This window comes from Drosophila subpulchrella, unplaced genomic scaffold, assembly GCF_014743375.2.
Source record: "Drosophila subpulchrella strain 33 F10 #4 breed RU33 unplaced genomic scaffold, RU_Dsub_v1.1 Primary Assembly Seq35, whole genome shotgun sequence".
Taxonomy (NCBI): domain Eukaryota; kingdom Metazoa; phylum Arthropoda; class Insecta; order Diptera; family Drosophilidae; genus Drosophila; species Drosophila subpulchrella.
In genome coordinates, this window is record NW_023665574.1 from 355,753 (window position 1) to 364,371 (window position 8,619).

At 52.3% G+C, this 8,619-nt stretch overlaps 1 long non-coding RNA gene across 6 annotated transcripts; it reads left to right on the plus strand.

Moving 5' to 3' along the window:
- The first annotated feature begins 416 nt into the window (after positions 1-416).
- Positions 417-4,977, plus strand: LOC119559723. 6 transcript variants are annotated; one of them, XR_005220944.1, is made up of 5 exons: positions 417-735; positions 863-1,975; positions 2,295-3,543; positions 3,598-3,918; positions 4,402-4,977. It is a non-coding gene; the product is annotated as an uncharacterized LOC119559723 (long non-coding RNA). The 6 variants fall into 6 exon arrangements; XR_005220943.1 differs by having other exon boundaries at positions 2,295-3,281; positions 3,358-3,543; positions 3,598-4,977; XR_005220942.1 differs by having other exon boundaries at positions 863-1,404; positions 1,471-1,975; positions 3,598-4,977.
- The last annotated feature ends 3,642 nt before the right edge of the window (positions 4,978-8,619 follow it).

An 8,619-nucleotide genomic window follows, 5' to 3' on the forward strand; every position in this document is an offset into this window, starting at 1 on the left:
TCATGCTTCTCTTAACCGATCTATCCTTCCTCAGCCTTTGAGACCGAAACTTGGCCGCCGTCTTCAATACTTACTCGGTCAAAGCAGAGGATTTGTTTACCTGGACAACGGATACAGGCGCCGCGAAAAGTTATGCTCTACCGGCCACTTATTGGTAGAGCTCGCATGAACACACGGCCCTCAAAAAGAACACACGCAATGCGCGTGTGTATGGTCGCCTAATCCTGAGGAGCTCTTGGGGAAAAGAAGGGGCAGGCCAAAAGGTACGGAACTGCATTGTAAACTATTCCATTTAACTAATGCTCGCGACCTTTTTTGATTCTAGGCAACGACGAGGACAAATATGGCTCTCGGGTCTAGCTCCGGATAAATTCACAATTAAACAGGGAAGTAAACTTCAATACGTATAATCAAGGTAGACGTGTATTTAATTTTTCCTAAATTTCAGCCACTATTGGGACGGGCCTGGAGGCGATTATTGCCCGGCTGGGGACTTCTCGCCGGAGGCCAACGGCGATACGGGTCTCCACTAAGGAAAACTGGCGCAACGCCGCGGTACTTCTCAACGCCGCGATGCGACGGCTGGAAGTTCCCAATTGTGGTGGACGTAGTATTACGGAACGGACTCACCGGGAAATGCTGGATGTCGTCGGCGTCGACTGTGGTAGGCGATTATGACTGGTCCTCTGTGCGGCTCGAACGGACACCGGTTGCTGGCAGCCTGAGTCGTGGCTGGTATGTATGGCGAAATCGCGCAGAAATCCGTGGAACTCCCAAGCAAATATCCCTGGGCCCTTTGTGTTGGGACCCCGGCTGCCTTTTATTTAGTATTAAGCACGAAAATCTTACCTGGAACTTCCAGCTGCATCTGCCTGGTTAGACAATATGGCTGCGACTATCGAACTAACCTATCGATAGAGTCTCTCCCATTATCGACTCCACGTTCAACATCAACCAAAGATTTCGAGAGGCGCTACCCGGAGTTTCAGCAAACTTGGCGTTAACATATTTGCTGAAATCACTCTGCACGAAGTTGCGGCGGAAGACTTCTTGGCCTGGCTTGGCGTGCAGCGTACGGGCTCGCTTATCATAGCGTTGCCGGCTCATCTCGTATGCCCCCTCCAGTTGCTTCTTCACCTTGGCGTGGATTACCCGAAGCTTGTCCTTGGTCTGCATCCCGGCCATTTCATGGCCTAGCTAGTTTGTAGCTGGAACCATTCAGGAACATGTGATGGCTGAATACGGTGAAGAACGGCGCTTCTCCTGTGGCTAAGTGGACAGTGTTTCGGATGGCCACCTTAATCTCCGGCAGATGTGCATCCCATTCCAGGTGATCTTTGTCCAAGAAGCTGCAAATTGCGGCCAAGACATTCCTGTTTACCCTCTCCGCGGCATTGTTCTGTGGTGAATACAATGGAGTCTTCATGTGCTGTATGCCGAAGCCATCAATCATCTCCTCAAACGCCTTAGATACGAACTGTTTGCCATTGTCCGAATGTATCGTCTCAGGCACCCGGAACTTGTAAGATACCTCGTTTACTAGAAAGTTTACTACGTTCGAAGCCATTGCCTCCTTCATCGCCTTTATGAATGTGTACTTGGAGAAGTGGTACACTACGATGAATTTCCAGGCGTGTCCACTCTTGGACCTCGGATACTTGCCCAGAAAATCAATGTAGAGTTTCTGGAATGGCCTCTCCGTCTCTACCCTTCTTCCGATTCCGACCTGCATCCTGAAGTTTGGCGCTTTGGACTCGTTGCACACCTCGCAACCAATAGAACTGGCGTCGCAGGGTCTACAAGGTCTTCGTCATCCCGCCATGGCCATACTTGGGGCCCGAATGAGCACGCTCTATTAAGCTGTGCGTCAGGCTTTGCGGGATCCACAGCTTTCATTCGGATCCTTCCAATTCCTCGTCCATCTTCGGATTACTCATGCGCTTGAAGATTAGTCCGCCGTCCACTTTGAGGTCCGGTAAGTGATCCCTGTTGGACTCCACGTCTTGCACTAATTCCGTGTAATCCTCCGCATCGATTTCGGTCGTCTCGAAACCCAGTAACTTCGTTGGATCTATCCGGACTTCCTCGATGATGCGTGTTAGAGTGTCGGCGACTACGTTCTCGCTGCGTTTGCGATGTTCAATGCTGTAATCGTAGCCTTACAGCTGGAAAGACCGCCTTGCGAGTCGTCCGGATAGATTCTTCATTGTCATCAACCACTTTTGGCTGGCGTGATCAGTAATGCATGTGAACGGCATCCCTTCCACATACGGTCTGAACTTTCGAATGGCTAGGATGGCCGCCAGACACTCCTTTTCCGTCTTCGTCCTCGTCTCCATCCTGGTTCCGCTGAAACAATACCGCGCCGACGCCAACGTGGGATGCGTCGCACTGGATGTAGAAATGTTTCTAGAAATCTGGTCACCCACTGCCTGTGTGGCGTTGGGACTTAAGGAGAACTTGGTTTTTCCAGCCTTCTTCAAGGACTCGGGGAGTGGTGCGGCTAGCGTAGCGAAGTTCTTGACGAACCGTCGATACCATCCCGCTGTGCCGAGGAAGGCTCGGACTTCCTTCATTGACTTCGGGTAAAGCATCTTCTAAATTGCCGAAACCCGTCCAGGATCCATCCGCAGCAGTCCACCTCCGACTCTATAAACTCGATTTGAAGCAAGACTTCAACTTCTTTGACCCTATGGTCAATCCGGCTGCTTTTAGACTGTGGGCTACTCGACGCAAGTATTTCAAGTGAAAATCTGGAGCGAGGACTAGCAGGTCGTCCAAGTAGACGAAGACGTCGGATCTGAGCTCCGCTGGTATCACTCGATCCATGAGCCGCACCAAGCGTTGTGCCGCGTTGCACAGCCCGAATGGCATCATTCGAAACTGGTACAAGGGCCTGCCTGGAACCGTGATCGCCGTGTAATCCTTGCTTCTCTCATCCAGTTCAATCTGCAAAAACGCAAACTTAAGGTCTACGCTGGAGATGTAATACGTTTGATCTATCCTGGAGACGATTCCTTCAATACTGGGCAGAGGTTATACATCCTTAATGGTCAATGCGTTCAACTTCCGGGCATCCAGACAGAACCTGTCTTTCCCTGGCTTTGACACTACTGTTGTGCGATTGCTCCACGGGCTTTTGCTCCTCGATGACACCCAGCTCCAACATCTCGTCGGATTCATCTTCGACCACCTTTTGCTTCGCCGGAGACATCGGATACGGACGATCCTTAAACACCCTAGCACCTTCCATTAGCTCAATGGAATGCCTCTCCATGCTGGTGACTCCGAGGCCATCCCTTTCAAAGTTAAGGAACTCCTCTTTGACCTTGCTTAATACCAGCTTTTCCTCCACAGAAAGGTTCCAGGATTCGGGTTCCTCCCTTACCTCGTCCTCATCTTCCTGCTCGGCGTAGTCCTCCATCTGGGTGGCATGGATTTCCTCCGCTGCCTTGACGCCTCTCGTCACCGGCTTCCATACGACGGCTGGATCTAGTCCGAACGCCGCCAGAAGTCGACTCCGAAGTAAGCAGATTATTCCAGGTATGGGCAAAGGTAGAACGTAACCGGCTTACTTACGCCTTTGTACTTCACAAGCAACTCCAAGCGTCCGATAATGGATCGATCCTCGCCAGAAGCCGGCCGGACTACGGAAAAATACGGTTGGACGGTAACTCCCACGAGCTCTCGACAGCCTTTGTCCAGCACACTTACGCTGGCGCTCGTGTCCAACAAGCCATTGAGCTGTTTGCCCAAGGTCTCACATCGCCACCACCTCTCGTCGTCTGGATCTTTTTATCCTGAAGCGCTCCCTTGCTTTCTGGACTCTCCGTGAGACTATACGCATGCCGCTCAGCTGATGTTCCGCAAAGATCCGGTTCCGTGCCTCCATATAACGACGAAGCCTTTCATCCTCTGGTAGGTATCTTAACAAATACTTATGTCTATTAGATGGGCTATTGTTTTGATCTTCCTCCTTCCGAACTACTTCGCGGGATTCCAACCTGGGCGATTCCCTCACGCTTTCGGACTGCCCGTTTTCCGCGCAATCGGGACATTTCGGAGAAATAACGCCCGGTCTGCCGCACCGAAAAGAAAACCTCCTCCACTCCGTAGCCTCGCAATCCTGGAATCCGTGCTTCGCAGCCCCGCAATTCCAACAACCTAGCCTGAATGGGTTTTCGACTTCGTCCTGTATGTGCGCCTCGCTGACCCGTAACTTGCTCTGCTGCAAGTAAGCAGCGCGCCCTCGACGACCGAAACTCCTCTCTATTTTGACGCATTCCTCCCGAAGTTCGTCCACCGTGAATACATCCATTGCGTAAACGTACCTAGCGATGCCGTCCCTCAAGCCCTTTTTAACCACCTTCACTAACTGCCGCTTGGCATTGGTTTTTTCAGGCGTGAGGCGAGCTGCTCCATGGAATGGATGTAGTCATTCGCTCTCTATCCCGGCTGTTGCTCACGCTGAAGTAGCTCTTGCATCCTTTCGTGTTCCGTCTGGTGGCCACGGAACCGATCCATCACAGCCCTGCGCAGCTGGGCCCAAGTGTCCACTCTGTATTGGCGTACGTGTACCCAATACCACTCCTTTGCTCTGCCCGATAGGAGGACGTGGAAGTTCCGCAGAACTTTATTTATCAACTACCGCCGCGGAACCCAGAACCTGGTCGCCGACGACCTATCACGCCAACTTCTGGTAACGATTCAGCAAGTGCAGGTACAAGCAACAAGTGCAAGTGGATAACCAAAGTTCTACGACGAATGCGGCAGGAGCCCGCCAAGTTTCCAGACATTCGAGAGGAGAACGGACAACTTTATCGGCGCATTGGCCAGCGCCCGGAAGAGGAAGAATACACGCCTTGGAATCTAAACCAGCTCTACAACTACTTTACAGAATGGCGCCCGAGCAGGGACTAGACAGGATATCTTAAGGATAATTCCATCCATTGTGTCTTAAATCACCACCAGTAAAAATTTCGAAAGAAAAAGGTTAGGGTCGGAAATCCAGGGGAGCATCAGTTGCTAGGCCAGATTTGTTCTTTTAAAAAAGCAAGGAAAATAGTAGGAAGGAGAAACAGGAAAAAGTACAGCCGCGGGGTACAGTCAGACACGAAGCCGAACCAACACAAAGTTACGAACAACCCGACACGAAGTTGCGCTAGAAAAGAAACATAGTTTCCTATCCCTGTCGCATTCGGCCAAAGAGCTAGTGGGATGGCTCTGAGGGCGCCGAGCTGAAGGCTACCGAACGGGTCGCAGGTTGCGGATAGCGAGCGCCCTGGTTCTCCAGGGTAGCTACGAAAAAGCGTGGAAGTTGGACACGGCCCGGCTACCGCCAAGCCCCCAACACGAAGCGCAAATAAGTAGCCCCGGACAGTCAGCGGATATCTGCGCCGTAGCAGTACCGACGTCGCGCTTGTGCTGCCGCCTCCGACAAATAGCTCACACATACCCCTTCCCACACTCTTTAAACCTACCTCTTCCCTACCCACACAACTCATCTCACCCCGGGCTGGACTAAGGTGTCACTCGTACCGTGCCGAGAGTCAATCTGGCTGGGAGCCCTAGTCATCAAATAACTCAGTCTCAAACGGTGAGCTCAGGCAAGTGGCGACCGCCTGTTCTAAGTCAGCCTTACCCGGGTACGGCGGATGTCTGCCCGGGTGGACATGTCCTTTCTCCGCAGCTCGTGGGATTTAACATGGACAATTTGTAACGAACTGATTTTGTGTGTCTGCTCGCTACGAGATTCGTGCGGCTAGCTCAGAAGATTGTGTGTTCGTCCCACCAAATTTATATGACGTGACTGCCCAGTAGATCAGTGAGAAAACAAAGTGTTCAAATGGTAACAGTGGGATTTATTCTCGTGGTATTGGTACAGCGGGTGTGTGGCTGGGCTGGCTTCTGTATCTCCTTGCTCTGGTTCCGCCGGCTGCTGGCTCTCCTCCTTCTGGCTTGTCGACGCGTTGACTCGGCTTCCGCTTGGCTCCTGGGTCTCGGGACGCTCGTAGTGGCCGCCTCTGCTCACTCGCCGACGCGCTGCCTCGGGGTCGCTGGTTGCGCCTTAGACTCGCAGAGAGCTCGGCCTTGTGGGCTTAGGGAAGCGTCACCGTTTTCAGACTAGGGTGAACAAGCCTTGCTCTCCAGGCCGACGCCTTTCGAGGCAATACCTGTCCCTTGCTCTGTCCCGGACGGTCCCGCTAGGTTCTTGCTCAGATTGCGCTGACAGTCCAGGCTGTCGCCAGGAAGCTGCCTAGCAGTTCACTTCGCTTTACGCCTAGCGCAGACGAACGTTCCACCCGGCTTCACCCTAATGCTTATCGTCCGTGACGCGCCTGCGCTCCCCAATGAGCTCCGCGCGGCGATGGTAACGTGGCTGCCGGAAATGTCTGCTGGCGTCGCTGCCGATGTCTTCTGCGTTGTCTCCTGACCAGTAGTTTGTCGTTCTGGCACTCGAGGAGTTGGGCGGTTGCTGTTCAGGAACTTCGCCGGTAATCGCAGGGCTCTCCAGGCGTTCGCCTCTTGAAACCGCAAATCGATCTACCGCTCGTCCGTCACGCCAGGTCCTGCTTGGTCGGGCAAGGTACGCTGGGTCTCAGACAACTTTCCTCCCCAAACTTGTCTCTGACAAACCCGCCGGGCGACTCGCCAGGGTGTGGTCGTGACAAAGTTGGAAAACGAACGCCTTGACTTAGCCGTGTGATGCCTTCCGGAACTCAGCCACTTGTGTCTCAATTCGGAGATTCCTGATGTCCCAATCCCGAACGTCTCGACGTGGCGATCTCGCTCCTTGTGTGCTTCCCACGGCGCTGATTCCGACGACTCGCTTGGTTGTAGCTCCCTCGTATATTACTTGCTTGACTGGTTGTTCAATTGGTACTTTTGACTGACCTTGAAGGATTGACTCCTCGTGATCGACTGATCCAGCTGCCAGCGCTCTGCGGCCTTATATAGGGCCTCCGGGAACCGTTATTTCCCTTCTGCGCACTGCACGCTGGATCTCTCCACTCCGGGTCCAAAGTTCGTGCCTCCTGGTAGACCCACTTGTTCTTCACGTACCGCTTCCAACCGATGCTCCGCCCACTGCTGCCGCCCCGCTGATTCCCGTGATGCTTGTGGCACGCCTGTGTGCCACTCCACTGCCGAGATGTGGCACTTCTTCTCCCGGTCCAAAGTTCACGGGAGAGTCCAAAGTCCGGTGAAGTTCCGTTATCCGCTTTTGCACACGGCACTCTTGCTCTGCCCGCCAAGTCTCCATTCTCTCATTCTCCACTCCTTGGTCTCCAATCTCTCTCGTTCTCCATCCAAGTCTCCAAACTCTCCTGTTCTCCATCCAAGTCTCCAAACTCTCTTCGCCGCGCCGTTACTACGCGAATTCGCCGCGTATCTGGTAAGCGGCCGGCCCTCTGCTACTGCTTCTATTTGTGGGGAGTTATTCAACTCCTCACAAATTTAACAAATAAAAAACAAAAAGACTGCACAAGACAAGAGCCCGACACTCTTATAAAGTCGGAAGTCGTAACCAACGACGAGAGAAAGAGCAAGATCCCTTCTCCGACCACCCCAGTCCATGTGACGTCTACCCCTGCCAAGGCCAGCGAACAACGCAGCCGGCTAAGCCCAACTCGCCATAGCGACAAGCCCAAGCCTCCCACCAGCGTAGGTGTGGCTAACCAGCCACTCCAACCTGAGGGGAGCGCTAAAGCCGGTCTCGTGGTGAGTACCAGGGCAAAGGAGTTTAATACCACATACCTTACTCTTTCAGTGAACGGTCGGGTTTTTGTCTTGCCTTGTCTATATAACTTTTTATGTCCCTAACAACATCCGTTCGCTTCGCGAGTGCATAGTGATTGTTTTGTGTTTAAATTAACAAAATTAGTTTGCACGTCTAATCTCTGTGCAGTGTTTGTTGTTATTGTTTTTTTCTAATTGCCTTCTTCTTTTCTTCCAAACGCTGTTTGGAGCGGTAAGTGTCTAAACGGTAGTTACCCGCTCTCCCGCACTCCCGCTTATAACTTTGTTTTTGAAACATCTAAAACTTACGCTCCCCCAGCTTACTTACTCCCGCTCATTCTCTCCCGCTCTCTAACTCTCTCTTTTACTTGCGTAGCTTTATTCTCTTGGCACTGTGGTTCGGAATATCGCGATAATGGCTGTCTGCAATTTAAAGAAATGCAAGTCGTTAATTTCGGCTGGACAACAGAGCATTCCGTGCCATTCGTGTGAGAATATTTTTCATGCAAAATGCCTTGGCTATTCGGGCCTGGTACGCGATGCAATCGACATGAGAAGTGGCTTGCGCTACTATTGTGATGAATGCATTGCTTATGAAACCCAGGCACTCTCTAAAAGGCGGCTTACAAAAAGCACTGTTACGGAATTAATCCGGAACAGCCGTAGAAATACGGATCTGCTTGTGGCGCTTGAGTCGCAGCTCACTAGCCGAATGCTATCTGAGCCCGATTCTCCTAAGCGTAAAAAGATCGCGGTCGATAGACAACCCACGGTAGCCGCTAGTGTAACTCTCTCTGGCGATCCGGGGTCTGCAGCACAGCAGTCGATCTCAGCCGCCGCACAAATGGTACTGAGATCGAAAGCTAAAAAAGATTCGGTTTC